This window comes from Solanum dulcamara, chromosome 12 (genome assembly GCF_947179165.1).
Source record: "Solanum dulcamara chromosome 12, daSolDulc1.2, whole genome shotgun sequence".
In the NCBI taxonomy this organism is placed as follows: Eukaryota; Viridiplantae; Streptophyta; class Magnoliopsida; order Solanales; family Solanaceae; genus Solanum; species Solanum dulcamara.
The window spans coordinates 32,065,808-32,082,147 of record NC_077248.1 but is presented as its reverse complement, the minus strand read 5'-3'; positions in this window follow the sequence as shown (position 1 = coordinate 32,082,147).

Below are 16,340 nucleotides of genomic sequence, written 5' to 3'. Positions count from 1 at the left end.
TAAGTATTATAATCTCTTATTTTTCTATTCATATATTATACGGTAGGTATCAGATTGAACGATGATGCCTACCAGTACATGTTGTTTGTACTGATACTACTCTTGTTGTGCCACTTGATATAGTCTGGTTGCAGGTTCAGCTATTTCTCATAGGTGAAGACGAAGGCGATCCTTTTGTAGCTTCTATTTTTCCCTTATCTTGGTGGAAGCTGGGTCATTGGTCATTTATTTTATTTCTATTCTTAGTAGCTCTAGTACCTGTTTAGAATAGTATCCTTGGAGGATTTTGTATAATTGTATAATCTGGCCTTTAGTATAGTTTTCTTTAGAAATTTTGGTTAATTATTCAAGTTAGTTTTAAATTCTGCAACCGTTCTTATATAAGGGGTTAAGGGTTCTCCTGCTCAGGTCATAAAGTGGGTGCCCACACAGCCCAGTAGGTTAGATCGTGACAATTGTGCATTGTGTTGTCACTTGATTTTGATCTTGTTGGTGACCTGTTAAGTGTAGCACCCCTCAAAATTCTTCACTAAGATTCGGACCCTTCTTCGTATACGTGTAGGATCGAACCTGACTATTGTGAAGTGTATGCATGAGTTAGGATGAGTTACCAAGGAATTGAAGAGTGTTAGAGGTGATGTGGGGTCACAAAGGATCCCTAGAATCACGCTAAGTCCAAAGAATTCGTCTTGGGTAGGTTTTTAGAATGAGTCTGTATAAGGGGTCGACTTCTAATGACCATATCTTTTGAAATATGATGATCTGGGTGGCTCATGACCTATTAAATTAAAGGTCTTCGAGTCTTCTTTCCAATGCCGCCAAGATTGTAATTTTTGGAGTTTATAGTCAAAAGTTATAACTATCCTAAGACGGTCTAGTACTGCAGGAATTTTAGGCCTAGGTGGCAACTGTTGGAAACCTGGACTTGGCGCCGCAGTGGCGCGATGCGCCACTATCGCGCCAGGAATAAGCCTCAGTAGTTTGGTCCCTGGCGAGGCACGCCACTATGAGATGTGCAGGGTTTTCAAGCCTATTTTCCAGAATCCAGAAAATATAGGCTTGGCGCTGTAAGGGTGTGATGCGCCACTATAGCACCATAAAACAACCTCAGTAGTTTGGTCCTTGGTGCGATGCGCCACTATCAGATGTGCAGGTTTTAAGCCTATATTCGACTTGGCACCCAGTGGTGCGATGCGTCACTATCGCGCCAGGAGTGTTTTAGCTCCTTTTTCTATATTTTTGAAGAAAGGGCAAATTGGGAATTTCCCAAATTATATATACACACTAGCCTTGGACCTTTTGGACCATTTTTTAGTTCCACTCTCTCTCTAAAAAGCCCAAGAAATTCCCTCTCTTCTCCTTCAAATCTTTCTCCAACAAGGATTGCCTTCCAGAACTTCAAAGATTCAAGCCTTCCATTGAAGACCTAACATCAAGGTTTCTTCAAAGTCATCACCAAGGTATGTAAGGCTACTCAAAACATGGGTTGAGTCCACCCATGTGCCCTACATCTTCTTTGAGATTGATTGTTCATAAGAATGAAGTTTATTGATAGAGTTAGGTCCAAATAGGTCCTTTTCATCTATTACCCTAATTTTTATTATGTTGATGTTGTAGAGTCAAGGAAGTGTTGTGATACATGTTGGTATGAGTTGATTGAGATGAGAGGTCGAACATATATTGTTAATTTCTTAACTATGTTGATTATGATAAAGAATGTTAATTTTCTTAAATATGTTGCTTATCTTGAATTGTTGATTTAAAACCTTGGAGTTGTGATGAGTCCCAAAAGATTTGTTAAATGAATAGAGGAATGATTGGATAGGTTTGTATGTTGTTATGAATGCATATTTAATCTACTCTTGAAAGATATGATTAGGATTAATCGGATAGTATGATTGGGAGAGGTTTGATTGTGATAGAGTTGATGAGTTGACAAGGTTCTAAATGAGACTTGTCGATATGATTTGATTGAGTTGATTGAATGGATTTTTATGAGCATTGAGTCTTGGGAGGAGTATCGAGCATCAAATTGGGTAAGAGTAAGTAATAACTCGAATCCAATAACTACGTCGCCAAACATAGGAGGGGATTGAACCGTTAAAGTCGGATGTTTCCCCAAAATTATTGTCCTAACATTATAGGACTTGGTTGGATTAGATCCATGATTGGTTAATTCGTTCATACCCTGGCAAAGTATGAACGGATGCGGCAACAACGTCGGTTTGTTGTACTATCACTGGCTCATAAGTGATGGCTGTTGGATAAGAGAAACTCCCATAGAGGTCTTGATAGTACTCTAAGTTGGATTGGGTTGAATTGTATGTGAATGGTCCCGTCTAAACCATATTCTTGTTTAGACTTAGGAAACTTGATCGAGTTGTTCTTTCTCTTGAGTTGAGATTTCGAGTTGATTTGATTCTTCCTTGATGTTTGTTTCATTCGGCCATTTTACATACTCGTACATTCTATGTGCTGATGCTATTTGGCCTGCATCATTTCATGATGCAGAGACAGGTACTAGAGATCATCAACCGACATACCGTTGAAGATCTTCTCACTTTCTGCTAATTGGTGAGTCCTCCTAGTTTCCGGAGGATACCGAGACTATCCTTATAGATTTGTTTTATGTTATTTATTTTGATTGTTGGTAGCCATGGACTTGTCATTAGCACCTCCTGGATTATGGATAGAGGCTTCATAGACTAGAGTGTGGAAGTGTTGGATTGTTTGTTTTGTCTAGTTTTATTCTATCTAGTTGTTGATTGGGTATTTGTTTGGCCTTTGGCCCTAAGATTATGAATAGTATTCTTATAATAGAGTCTTTCGCTGATAGAATGTGATTGAATGAAAGTGTGACTGAACAAGTGGTTCGCTTGAAGGCCAGAAATGACTTTCGAGTGCCGGCCACGTCTAGGGTACCCTTCTGGGGCATGAAAAACATGGTATTAGAGCACAGAGTTCAAGAGTCCTAAGGAGTCTATGAAGCCGTGTCTAGTAGAGTCTTGATTATGGGTGTGTTGTGCACCACACTTATAATCAAGAGGCTATGAGACATTAAGAATTGTTTCACTTCTTTCATACTCTGAATTCGTGCGATAGAGTTAAACTCTATGAAACTTCCTTTCTAATTCGTGCATTTATACGTTAGAGATAATGCCTCCTAAAAATACTGCTAGCTAGAGGAATACTGATGACACAGAGATTCCATAGTCAAAGGTACGCCCATCGAGGGCTAGGGGCTGACCTGTGAGGTATGCAGAGGCACCTCAAGTGCCTACTACTCTGCCTGTACCAACTTCGGAAGCAGATTTTTGAGGAGCGATTGCTATGCTCACTCAATTAGTGACTACCCGATGGTAACCAGAGTTCGCCAACTCTTAGCTCTAGTTCCCAAGAGTCATCTGCTGCCACCAGAATTAAAGACTTTCTGAGAATAAATCCGTCGGCATTCACGGGGTCTAAGGTTGATGAAGACCCCCAAAATTTTATTGATGAGATGTGGAAGATCCTGAAAGCTATGCATGCTATGGAGATCGAGGGAGATGAGTTGGTGTCTTATCAACTCAAAAATATGGCAAACATTTGGTATAACCAATGGGAACAAGGTAGAGGTGAGGATGCTGAACCTGCTATGTGGGATGAATTTGAGGAAGCCTTTCTTGACCATTTCTTTCCCAGAGAATTGAGAGAAGTGAAGGTGGAAGAGTTTGTGAATCTGAAATAAGAAAGTATGACCGTTAAGGAGTATAGTCTAAAGTTCATCCAACTGTCTAGATATGATCCAGAGATGATCCCAGATATGAGGTCAAAGATGAGGAAATTTGTCTCCGGTTTGGGAAGATATGTGAAGAAGGAGTGCAAAGCGGCATTGTTAATCTCCGACATGGATATTTCAAGATTAATGGTGTACACTCAATAGGTGGAGGATGAGAAGAGGAAAGACAGAGAAGAGCATCTGAGAAAGAAGGCAAAATCAGCGGGGCATGAGAATGAACAGAGGCAAAACAAGGGCAACAGGTCCTTCTTCCAGAAGAGGCCTTCCAATTATGCATAGTCCACTGCAAGTGCACCTACGCTGCATAACAGGTATGATCAGCAGGGACAAGGTCACCAGAATGTCAGATCTCAGGGTTCTCAATGCCAGGCTAGCGTGGATCAAGGTTCTAGGAGAAAACCACCATGTGGCAAGTGCGGTAAGATCCACTTGGGAGAGTGCAGAGCGGGAAGGGTTGGTTGTTATAAATGAGGCCAAATAGACCATTTTCAGAAGGAGTGTCCAACATGAGGGAATAGAGCCCATTATTCTACCACTTCACCACCAGCTAGAGGTAATCAGAGGGGCACTACTTCAGGTACGAGTGGAGGTACAAACCGTCTATATGCCATGGGTAGTCGCCAAGATCACGAGGACTTCCCAAACGTCATGACGGGTATGATTCGAGTCTTTTCTCTTGACTGTTATATTTTGATGGATCCGGGTGCCATACTATCTTTTGTGACTCCTTACGTGGCAAGTAAATTCAATAGAATTCCTGAATGTCTTCATGAGCCTTTATGCGTAGCTACTCCTGTCGGTTATTCTGTCTTAGCTGAGAAAGTCTATAGAGATTGCACTATGTCAATCCATCACAGGGATACCTTGACTGACTTAGTTGAGTTGGACATGGTTGACTTTGATATGATCCTTGGCATGGACTGACTTTATGTCTGTAATGCCTCTATTGATTGTAGGACTCAGATTGTCAAGTCCAAATTCCCCGAATAAGGCTGTCATAGAGTGGAGGGGTAGTCCTGTCGTGCCTAAGGGTAAGTTTATTTCATACCTTAGGGCTAGAAAGCTAATCTCAAAAGGGTGTATTTATCATATTGTCCGAGTGAAAGATGACAAGGTTGAGTCTCCATCCCTTGAGTCAGTTCTGATTGTCAATGAGTTTTCCGAAGTCTTTCCTGAAGACCTGCCCGGAGTCCCTCCATATAGGGAGATCGACTTTAGGATTGATGTTCTTCCTGATACTCAGCCTATCTCCATCCCTCCATATAGAATGGCTCATGCTGAGTTGAAAGAGTTGAAAGAACAGTTGAAAGACTTGTTAGATAAGGGATTCATTAGGCCGAGTGTCTCACCATGGGGTGCTCCTGTCCTATTCGTGCGAAAGAAAGATGGGTCCCTTAGAATGTGTATTGATTATAGGCAGCTGAACAAGGTCACCATAAAGAACAAATACCCTGTCCCCAGAATAGATGACTTATTTGATCAACATCAGATTGCCACCTGTTTCTCAAAGATAGACCTAAGATCGGGCTACCATCAGTTGAAGGTAAGGGAGTGTGATATCCCAAAGACAGCTTTTTGGACCCGTTATGGCCACTTTGAATTCTTGGTTATGTCCTTTGGGTTGACTAATGCCCCCGCAGCTTTTATGGATCTCATGAACCGAGTATTTAAACCATATCTTAATATGTTTGTGATTGTATTCATAGGTGATATTTTGGTTTACTCCAAGAATAAGGAGGAGCATGCCTATCATATTAGAGTCGTCTTGCAAACTTTAAAAGATCAGGTATTGTATGTAAAGTTCTCCAAATGTGAATTTTGGCTTGCATCAATGGCTTTTCTAGGCCATATTATATCTGGAAATGGTATTCAAGTTGATGCTCAGAAGATTGAGACAGTGAAAAATTGGCCTAGACCTACATCCCCGATAGAGATAAGAAGCTTCTTGGGTTTGGCTGGCTATTATCGAAGGTTTGTAGAGGGATTCTCATCCATATCATCACCATTGACCAAACTGATCCAAAAGAAGGCTAAGTTATAATGGTCCGATGCTTGTGAGGAGAGTTTCCAGAAATTAAAGACCAAGCTAACCACTGCTCCTGTTATAACTTTGCCCGAGGGAACAGAGGATTTTGTGATTTATTGTGATGTGTCTAGAGTTGGTTTGGGCTGTGTGTTGATGCAGAGGGGAAAGTTGATAGCCTATGCTTCAAGACAACTTAAGATTCATGAGAGAAATTACCCAACTCATGACCTTGAGCTGGCAGCTGTGGAATTAGATGTCCTTGAAGTGATGACTTTTGGATTTTGGGGAATGTTATGTGGTAGAATCTAGTGGATTGTTATTTCTTACGTTAATAAAGTTTGAGCTTCCACAATATTGTCGTGTTTTATAAGTTGAATCGCTAATATAAGTTAAGGTTTGTATCGTTGGTTCTCCCACCTAGGAGGTTAAGTGTGGGTGCCACTCATTGCCCATTTTGGATCGTGACATTTTCTCGCAATTTTTCATGCTAATTTCTAGGCACATCAATACCCAACTTAAGGTCTTTGTTTTTCCTCAAGCAAGTAGCACTAGAATTGACTCTATTATAACTATGTTCAAGTAAAATGAAGTAAGCTGCCTGCAATGGTTTTAAGAAGCTATCGCCATTCACTTACCAAAACAGTAATGGCCCCTTTTTGAATACACGGCCTTTGAAAACTAATTTTTTCACCTCAAAATTGACACTACTAACAATGCAACTTTAATCTGTGACATATTACATAGGAGTTATTCCAATGCATACAAGAGACATTGCAAAGGATAAAGAATACGTTCTGATTCTAGGCACATCAGAACTCAAGGCCTTAGTAGATTCGCGGGATAAGTTGAATTTACACGGCATAATAGGCCTTTATTAGTTAAATAAGTTGTATAGTTGTGAAAACATCATATTGAGATAAACTGCTCAACAATTAAAAATTAAAGATTGAGTGATGATTTAGGGACTTGGTGTATATCTAAAATCCACAGTTTATGTATTTGCATGATAACCGATGAACTAAGCATCTCATTGTGGGAACACAATTTTAGTGTTTTAATCTGATTAGTTTACATTGTTTAATTATTACTTCAACTGTAGTTTTAGTTATACAAATTATTTTCAACTCCTGTGGAATAGAAAATCAGATCATCAATATAGTACTCATCCAGTCTGTATTGTGCTCTCCCTATTCTCTCTGTGGAATTCGGTCTCAACCTAATTGAAGTTTCTATATTTAAATAAGATCACATTACATCATCTGAGGGTATAACTTGAGTGTATCACGTACCAGAAAAAGTAATTAAATTTGAGGTTATACTCCCAAATAATCTTGTTTCCCTTCTTGAAAACTAAAAACTGATCAATCTTGGCCTCTCAAACCTCTCATGGAAAATAGTGATCCAGAAATGCCTCCGAGAAATATTCTCATTCAGCTGCAGGTGCATTCAATCCTCTAGACTCCTCATTATCCTCAAACCCTAGAATAGCCACGTCTCGTATCCTGAAAAAGTCAACTCTACCGCTATGTAATGATGCATATTAAATCTTATTAATATAATATCTGTTTTTACCAACAAAAAAAAGCACCCTATAAAGATGATCAATAAAATCTTAGGGGTCCTCGTTTGGGTCAGAACACATAAAAATAAGAGGACTCAAGCATATGATATCTCGAGTTATAAAACTCTCTGAGCCAGCCACCTAGTCTGGCACTTGTCGATACCACTATATGTTGGTGTTGCGTGGCTATCATCTGTGTCAATGATCGGACTGCACTTCTAACACCTTGTTCCTTTGGTCCAGATGGAGGGATTGACGATGTTGAGTCTCCTACAACTTCCTCAGGTACTGATGGAACAGGAGGAGCTGAGGGTTATGGATATCCTTTACCCTACTCAAGTACTGGTAGAATGGGAGGCACTGGAGTTTGTGACTCTCTTTGAGGTTCAAGCCTATCCTCCTAGCTAGGAGGTGCACGTTTAGAAAATTTTCCTACCTCCAAAGTCAATCTAGTCATGGCATCACTGTAAAGATATAAAACGCACGAGTTAGGCTCAAAGTTTTATTGCTCTGCTCTATTGAAAAATCTAGGAAAATGAAGAGTGGCAACCCTTCCTAAATGCCTTGCAACCTCCTGATTATAAGTATGGTACACAACATACTCAAAAGCTAGACTCTACTAGACACGACTTGTAGATTCTCTAGGACATGGCATGTTGTCATATGAAGTTTGTCACAATCCAAACCTATTAGGTACAATTGGTACACAATGTCTCACTTGACTGAGTACACCAACCAAACCTAATATTCTGGGCCTGCATAATATTTAGGCCGACAAGACCTCAGCATGTACTTATATACTTAAAAGATAGGATAACCTGAACAGGCTAACATGAACGAAACATTAGACAACTGTTTGGAAAATAGTAGAACACATGTATATACGTAAGTATGACAAGGCCATGGTCTAACACAGCACCTAAGAACAAGGCCGGCAACGCCACATAAAAAAAAATACTAATGTATAACACACGTCTACAAGCCTCTAGGAGTATAGTGTCTATCATATGGTTGGGACAAGGCACTGACCTATGTCAACTGTATATATATATAGAGCATACAAAGACCTCTCACTCAATAGCTATAGAAGAAATGGATCTTACTAATTAAATGCAAAAATCAACAATCACTTAATGAAGAGTCTATGTAGACCCCGAACTAGACCTACAACATGAATGTAGAACCCCGAACAATAGGGACGTCAGTGCAAAAGGAATGTACTTGTATGTAAGGCATGAATAGCATGTAAAATAAAACTAGAAGTAAAGAGTACTAGAATCAATGTGAAATCTGAATGCCACACCAAGTGTACAACCTGAATCTAAAGAGTCCTGCGAAGTCCCTACACATGAATACTACATGTTTATTGCATAAAAAGTCTTTTTGTCTAATGAGTATTGTCAAGCGATAGAAAGTATAGCATAATAATTATGCATCATCAAAGGATCATAATATAGCATAAAAATCTCCATACCTTACAGGCATCATCAAGGACTTGTGGTTATAGCATAATAGTTTCTTATATACATAGATAACACACATATGATTAATATAGAAATGACTCGGTAACTACTTGCTCTTTATTGATGTTATACTCAATATCACTTCTGGTAAGTTTTGGGTCATGGGTCACTCGTGTGGATCAATCCGACCCGATCCAGTATATTATTTATTTCTGAAAAAGAAATAATTAAAGGATAATTCTCTTTTTTTTTTTTGAAAAGAAGAGGGAATATTTACATTGTAACTGTCCAATCTCTCCTTATAAATGTAGTCTTCTACTTTGGTTAGAAAAAGGGCGTAAGACAGAAAACAAAAATCAGAGAAAAAGAGAAATATCCTTATTTTCAAACAATCAACATACTAAGAATACACTTAGTTTGTGATAATTTCACTCAATTTTCTTGAGAGATGAAATCGACTTTAAAGCTGTTTTGAGTTGGTAGTAAATTCAACACATTCAGCTGCAAGTTTAAGATACACATACCATTGTTTTTTCTTCTAATTTTCTTACAATGGTATTAGAACATAGTTGATTTATCTCTTGATTCGATGCTTCCATGTAATTTATCATGGATTCACTGTTTTTGCAAGTTGGTAAATTTTTTTTGACATTTTTTGGGAAAAACTATTGATAATAATAAATAAATAAAAATTAAAAGTATTTATGGTTTCTTTTGAAGCCTTTTTTTGTATGTGGATTAATCATATTATAAATATGATGCTTTATCCTACAATGAAAGAGACTCTTTTTTTAAAATATGATTTTGGACCATTTTCCATACTAAACTGTTTCTGTTGTATTGCGTTTCGGGAATTATTTGTTCAAAACTATGGGTTGAAACTTGTATTTTCATGATCTACTCGTTTATAACTTTTCGTGAATATATTATATGTGAAAAATAGAGTTAAAATAAAAGAGATATGATTTTTTAAATTCGTCTGATATTGGACTATTTTCCAGAAAAAACTACTTATATTTTGTTGTGTTTTGAGAATTATTTGTTCAAACATTTTGCTTGAAACTTGTATTTTCATGATCTAATTGTTTATAGCTTTTCGTGGAGATATTATATGTGACAAATGGAGTTAAAACAAAAGAGATGATTCTTAAAAATTGCCTGATTATGGACAATTTTTTAGAAAGCCTACTTCTATTTTATTGCATTTTGGGAATTATTTATTCCAAACTTTGGCTTGAAACTTGTAGTTTCACGATCTATTCCTTTGAAGCTTTCTACGGATATATTATAAGTGTAAATCGGACAAAAAACGAATGAATTATGATTTTTTAAATGTATTTGAGAATACATTTTAGCCTATTGTTGTAACTTGGTCATTATTTGATAATAACCAATAGAAAATTTAATTTATGAAATATTTTTTTTCTTCCAACCTTAAAACCCTTTTAATAATCCTTTGGCCTTCTACCAGAAATTTGTGACATACATTGTCACATTAAATGGTATTAACCATATTTGTGATTTTTTATTCTCATTTCAGACATGGATAAATGGTAACATGATCATATTGATCCAAGTGGGAGTGGTACTAATAGAGTAGCAAAAAAAATCATAGAAGATTTCGACGCAAAAGGATCAAAATAAAAAATGATTCAAATTCGGAGTCTGAAGTCATAAGAAATGACTCAAGGATACTGTAAAATCTGAACAGAGATGAAAGGGACGGAACAAGGTTTTTTGATGAGTTTAAAAGTATTAAAATGGACTCGTTTTACCAATGACCAAATTTTCTAAATCTATTTTCGATTAGAATTAATGAAATTTATGACTGTTACATCTATGTTGAGGATTGGGTTGGATTACATATTTTGTATAGTTCATTATCAGATTATTGAAAGAATGAACTAGCAGATATCTATCACGATTTTGATCCTAATGAACTATGATGGAGGTTCACGTTCGCTCTTGAAGCAAGGTATCTAGTGTGTTCCCATAATAACATAATCTAGGATTTGATATCTTATTATCTTTTTACAAATTATGTTATGAACGCCTTTGATTATGTTTTAATATGAATATGTATGTTTTATCCTATTTTGGATTGGTGTGTTGTTATTCTATTTTGCATTATCATTTGCTGTAAATAATTAGACTTAAAAAATTCTTGTGATTATAGTCTTCATCGTATTAGAATAGATATTAAGAAATTAGTTTCTAATTTTGGTTCAATATTTAGTTTGTAGATGATGATTGGATACTTACGTGTCCTTTTAATTATACACTAAATATGAAACATTAATAATAATTGATTTGCTTGAATATGTATGTCACATGCATAATTGATATATAAAATTGCGTGATTATCTCTTAATTACAGACATAGCATCAAAAAATATAATTGCAGAATTAAACAAAAGTGAAAAACTGAATGGTGATAATTACGACATCTAGAGTCGTAAAATATAGTATGTACTTGAAGAGAAAAATGCTCTTGAAGTTATTAATCATATTTTAAATCAACTAGAAGAGGGTAGAGACCTTGAAGCTTATAAAGCTTGGAAAAATATTGAATTCCACTGCACGTGGAATAATAGTTAGTTCTATTATTGAGGACCTCATACATGAATGTGAGGAATTTCAAAATGTTCAAGCCATGGGGGCACATTTGAGAGGAATATATGGGGTACATCTGTAACCTTCCTCCGACAGTTGTATATCAAATGTGACACTTACAAGAAGTGTCATGATCAAAATGTCAAACAACACCTTAGGGTGATGTCTAATATGAGAGCTCAACTCAAGAGTGATGGTAAAGTCCTCTCAGATGAGCAACAAGTTCAAGCAGTGATCCGATCTCTTCCTAATAATTGAAAAAATTTGAAGGTTAACTTGACCCCTAATAAAAGTATCAAAACTTTTTCTGATGATGCCTTCCATGTTGAACTTGAAGATGAGCGGCTTGGTTCTGCTAAAGTTTCTTCTAATGCCTTTGTGGAAGAATCAAGTGGTACAAAGTCTTCAGGCTTCAGGCGCAGGAAAACTTAAAAAAAGAAATGGAAAAAACAAAGAGATTGGAGAAGGACCCTCCAACAAAAGGAAAAAGCCAAATTCCAAAAAGGAAAAAGGGTTTTACAAGACGATAGAGAAGAATAAAATAAAGTGCTATAATTGCCAAGTTCTAGGGCATCTTGCTCGTGAATATACCGTCGAAAAATATAGTATTTCTAAATGCATCTCTGAGTGCAACGTATGTTTCTAGCACTTCTTTATAAATTGAATTTTATCCTAGATAGATTGTACACTCATGATCCACCGACCACGTGAGTCGAGAAACATTTGGGGAGTTTCTTCGAGTTTCACCTAGATCTACGTAGATCTATGTTGGAAATAATGCTATACTTGAAGTCAAAGGATAGACACTTTATCACGATCCAACCCCATAGGCGAGAAGCTAGATAGGTGTTCCCATGTACCAAAAGTGCGGTACATAACACACTTGCAAAGTAGATTTGCATGATGGCCAATCTTTGATGTTGCATGACATCCTATATGCTCCAGAGATTCGACGAAACTTAGTATCTATGTCTGGTCTTCTAGATGTTGGTTTTGATTTTTTTTTAGTCACAGTGGTGTTAGAATAACTTTAGACAATGTTTTGTATGCTTTTGAACTTTGTTAAGATTGTTTTATCATTTTAGATTGTAATCCTTCAACTTATGACTATTATGTTGACCGTTGTGTAATGACATGTTATTCTAGTAATAATAATATTAATGTTATTATATGGCATACAAGGTTAGGTCACATAGGGCAAGATCGAATGAATAGGTTTCAAAGGAAAGTCATTTAGGTTCTTTCTCCAAAATTGATATGCCAACTTGTGCAAAGTGTCTTGCTGAAAAGATTACATGTAAATCATTTGGGAAGGCTAAAAGAGCTGAGTTATCACTTCAATTAATCCATTCTGCTATTTATGGTCCAATGAATGTGAGGGCAATATCTGATGCCACATACTTCATTATGTTTATTGATGATTTCACGTGTTTTGGTTATGTCTATTTGATTTTTCATAAATTTGAAGTATTTGAGTGCTTTAAAACATATACGAATGAAGTTGAAAATCAATTAGATAAAAGTATAAAGGCTTTAAGAACTAGTCGTGGATGTGAATATTTATCAAAATAATTTAAAGAATAATGTATTGAAAAAAGGATTATCAGACAGTTAACCACTCCTTATACACCTCAATAAAATGGTATAGTTGAAAGAAGAAATAGAACATTATTGGAAATGACTAGGTCCGTGATGACGTAGGCAAATTTGACTATCTCTTTCTGGGAGATGCATTGTTGGCAGCGGTCAACATATTAAATAAAGTGCCTTCTAAATCAATATCTTTCACTCCTTAAAACTATTGTACTGGTCATAAAAACAAATCTGAAGGATTTACGACCTTGGTGTTGTGTTGCTTATATTAAAGATCATTTTGTGAGTTTAGTAAATTAAGCCCAAAAGGAAAGAAATTTATATTTATAAGATGCTTTGAACACTCCAAAGGGCATGTGTTAATTGCTGAATTGGAGGATGGAATTATTAGTGAACTTGTATTACGAGATGTCAGATTTTTGGAAAGTGATTTCTCCAAAAATGGTGAAATAAGTTAAATGAAGGTGAGCCTTTCTACGAAATATTGAATTTAGTAGATAGTGTCATTGGACATACTTGATAAATCAATGAATCAAGAAATAGTTCTTGGTCCAAGTGGGAGTTTCGAATTCTGAAATTCTATAGAGAAATCTAAACTTCAATTACGTAAGAGTACAATAAAAATTGTACCTAAATGATCTTATAATATTCAGGATTATGTTTTATTGGTATCTCCCACAGAATTGGATGAACCTAATTTTGTGGTTGAGGCTTTATTGAGCCCTAAAAAGGATGAATGGTTAAAAATGATGAAAGAAGAAGTAGAGTCCATGAAAACCAATAAAATCTGGGATCTAGTTGAACTTCCTCAGGGATGTAGAGCTACTGGGAATAAATGAATTCTCAAAGTTAAATGCAAAAACAGATGGGTCAATAGAAAGACACAAAGCATGATTGGTGGCAAAAGATTTTACTCCAGAAGCTGTAATAGATTATGAGTTTACCTTTACACGATTATTTTTGGCTATTGTTGCATATTTATATTTAGAATTACACCAAATTGATGTGGAGATCGCTTTTCTCAATGGAAAACTAAATGAGGAAATCTACATGGAAGAAGATGTAGGTTTCATTGTAAAAGGCTAAGAAAATTAAGTTTGTGAATTGAAGAGATCAATTTATGGCCTAAAGAAATCTTCAAAGCAGTGGTACCTAAGATTTCATACAGAGGTCCTATGTGAAAAAGTCCAATGGAAAGTTTGAAATTCTTTCTCTTTACATGGATGATATTTTACTAGTCCAAAATAATTTAGAGGATGTAAAAACTATTAAGTCATGTTTTTCAAAGTCATTTGACATGAAAGATATGGATGAAGCACACTCTATCTTAGGTTTTAAAATTCAAAGGGTTTGTTCCTAAAAGTTTTTTACTCTATCTCAAGAAATACACATAAAGAAGATTTTGGAACGCTTTCGAATGAATAGTTGCAAGACTATAAAACTATAATAGCAAGAGGTGAAACTTTAATCCTAGAAATGTGTTCAAACACTAAAAAGAAATGAAGACATGTCTTGAGTTCCATATTCTAGTGCTATCGGGAGGCTGATGTATGCTATGATGTGTACTCGTCCAGACATTTATTGCGTTGTAGGTCTAGTAAGTAGGTATCAGTCTATTCCCAAAAGAGATCCTTGGAAGGAAGTGAAGAGAATATTTTGATATTTGAAGGGAATTGTAGATTATTCACTAAGCTATAGTGGATTTGATTTACTCCTGAGAGGTTATATTGATGCTGATTGGGTTGGTGACCAGAATGATAGAAAATCAACCTCAAATTATGCTTTCTTACTTAATGGTGAGCTTGTGTATCTGCAGTACAAGAAGCTATTTGATTAAAAATATTCTTTGAGCATTTGAATATTGCAAAGAATTCTAAGGATCCCATGATTTTATATTGCAACAGTCAGGCAACTATCACATATACAAAGGATCCTAAGTATCACAAGAAAATTAAACACATTAAAATAGAGTGTAACTTTGTGAGAGACATAGTTGCAAGTGGAGAAATAAATTTAGAATACATTCTTACTCGTGAAATGATAATTGATCCTTTTACAAAGGCGATATCTAGAGACTTGTTTGAGAAATATGTTAAGGCTCTAGGTTTGAGTAGGATATGATGATATTTCTATATTATAAAACAACTTGATTGTTATAATATTCTCATCAATATAAAACTATTAAATTTATATTCATATCTCTTGAACATGTGATAATATTTTAGAAATAAAAAATATCAGACAAGTCGCGAGATTAATTCTTTTACACAAGCAATCGCCTCTTACATCGTAGAACGTGAAGAGATGATTTTCACTACCATGTTATGACTTATTTCACAAACCAGGTAAGATTCTCTCTAAGAAGTTGATTTTGAGGAACATTATAGATATAGAAACTTGGGTTAGACATCTAGGAGTGTCTAGACCAAGATTTGTACAATGTTGGATAATTAAAAGAACGAGACACTTCCACCAGTATATGGTAAAAACATCGTAGCACGTGTTTCATACAACGTGTGTTAAGCAATCAATGGGTTAATGAAAGAATGGTTCCCTGCTTCTTCACTGTGCGAGAACCTAAAAAGTTAAATTAACTTTTTTTAGTGGACTACCCATTGACATGAAGTTTCAATCAACGTTGCTACTTTAGTATGTCATTAATAGCCATGAATAATTCGATGGTGTGGTGTGTGACTAGGAAAGCAATTGAATTGCAATAGATAGATTTGAGTAGAAAGGAAAGACAATTAAAGTAAATAACATGAATTGTATACACAAGCCATATATTACACTAACCATATAGGTGTCGAGTGTAATTGCGTATATAAAATTTAATATGAATTCGATTTCACATATTTAAGAGGATGGGGGATCAAATAAGTAACTACTGGAGTAGTGAATGAATTCTGGGGTATAGTGAATAAAAGTATCCTTATATTGGTAGCAAATTCTTTTGACATGTGATTGAATTCCTATGTGGATCTTGTAAATCCTTAAAGGTAAGTTCTTGATGCTCAAAGGTCGCACAAACTATTTTTCGTGTGAATTGTGTGTCTAGTTGATTTTTTTTGGCTTGGATCTTGTCCACCACGTGTAAAGTGGGAGATGTAAGTTTTGGGCCATGGATCATCCATGTGGATCGACCCAACCCAACCTAGTATATTATTTATTTCTTCAAAAGAAATAAGTAAAGGATGATCTTTTTTTGAAAAGAAGAGGGAACAATTACATTGTAATTGTTCAACCTTTCCTTTTGAAAAGAAGAAGGAACAATTACATTGTAATTGTTTAACCTCTCCTTATAAA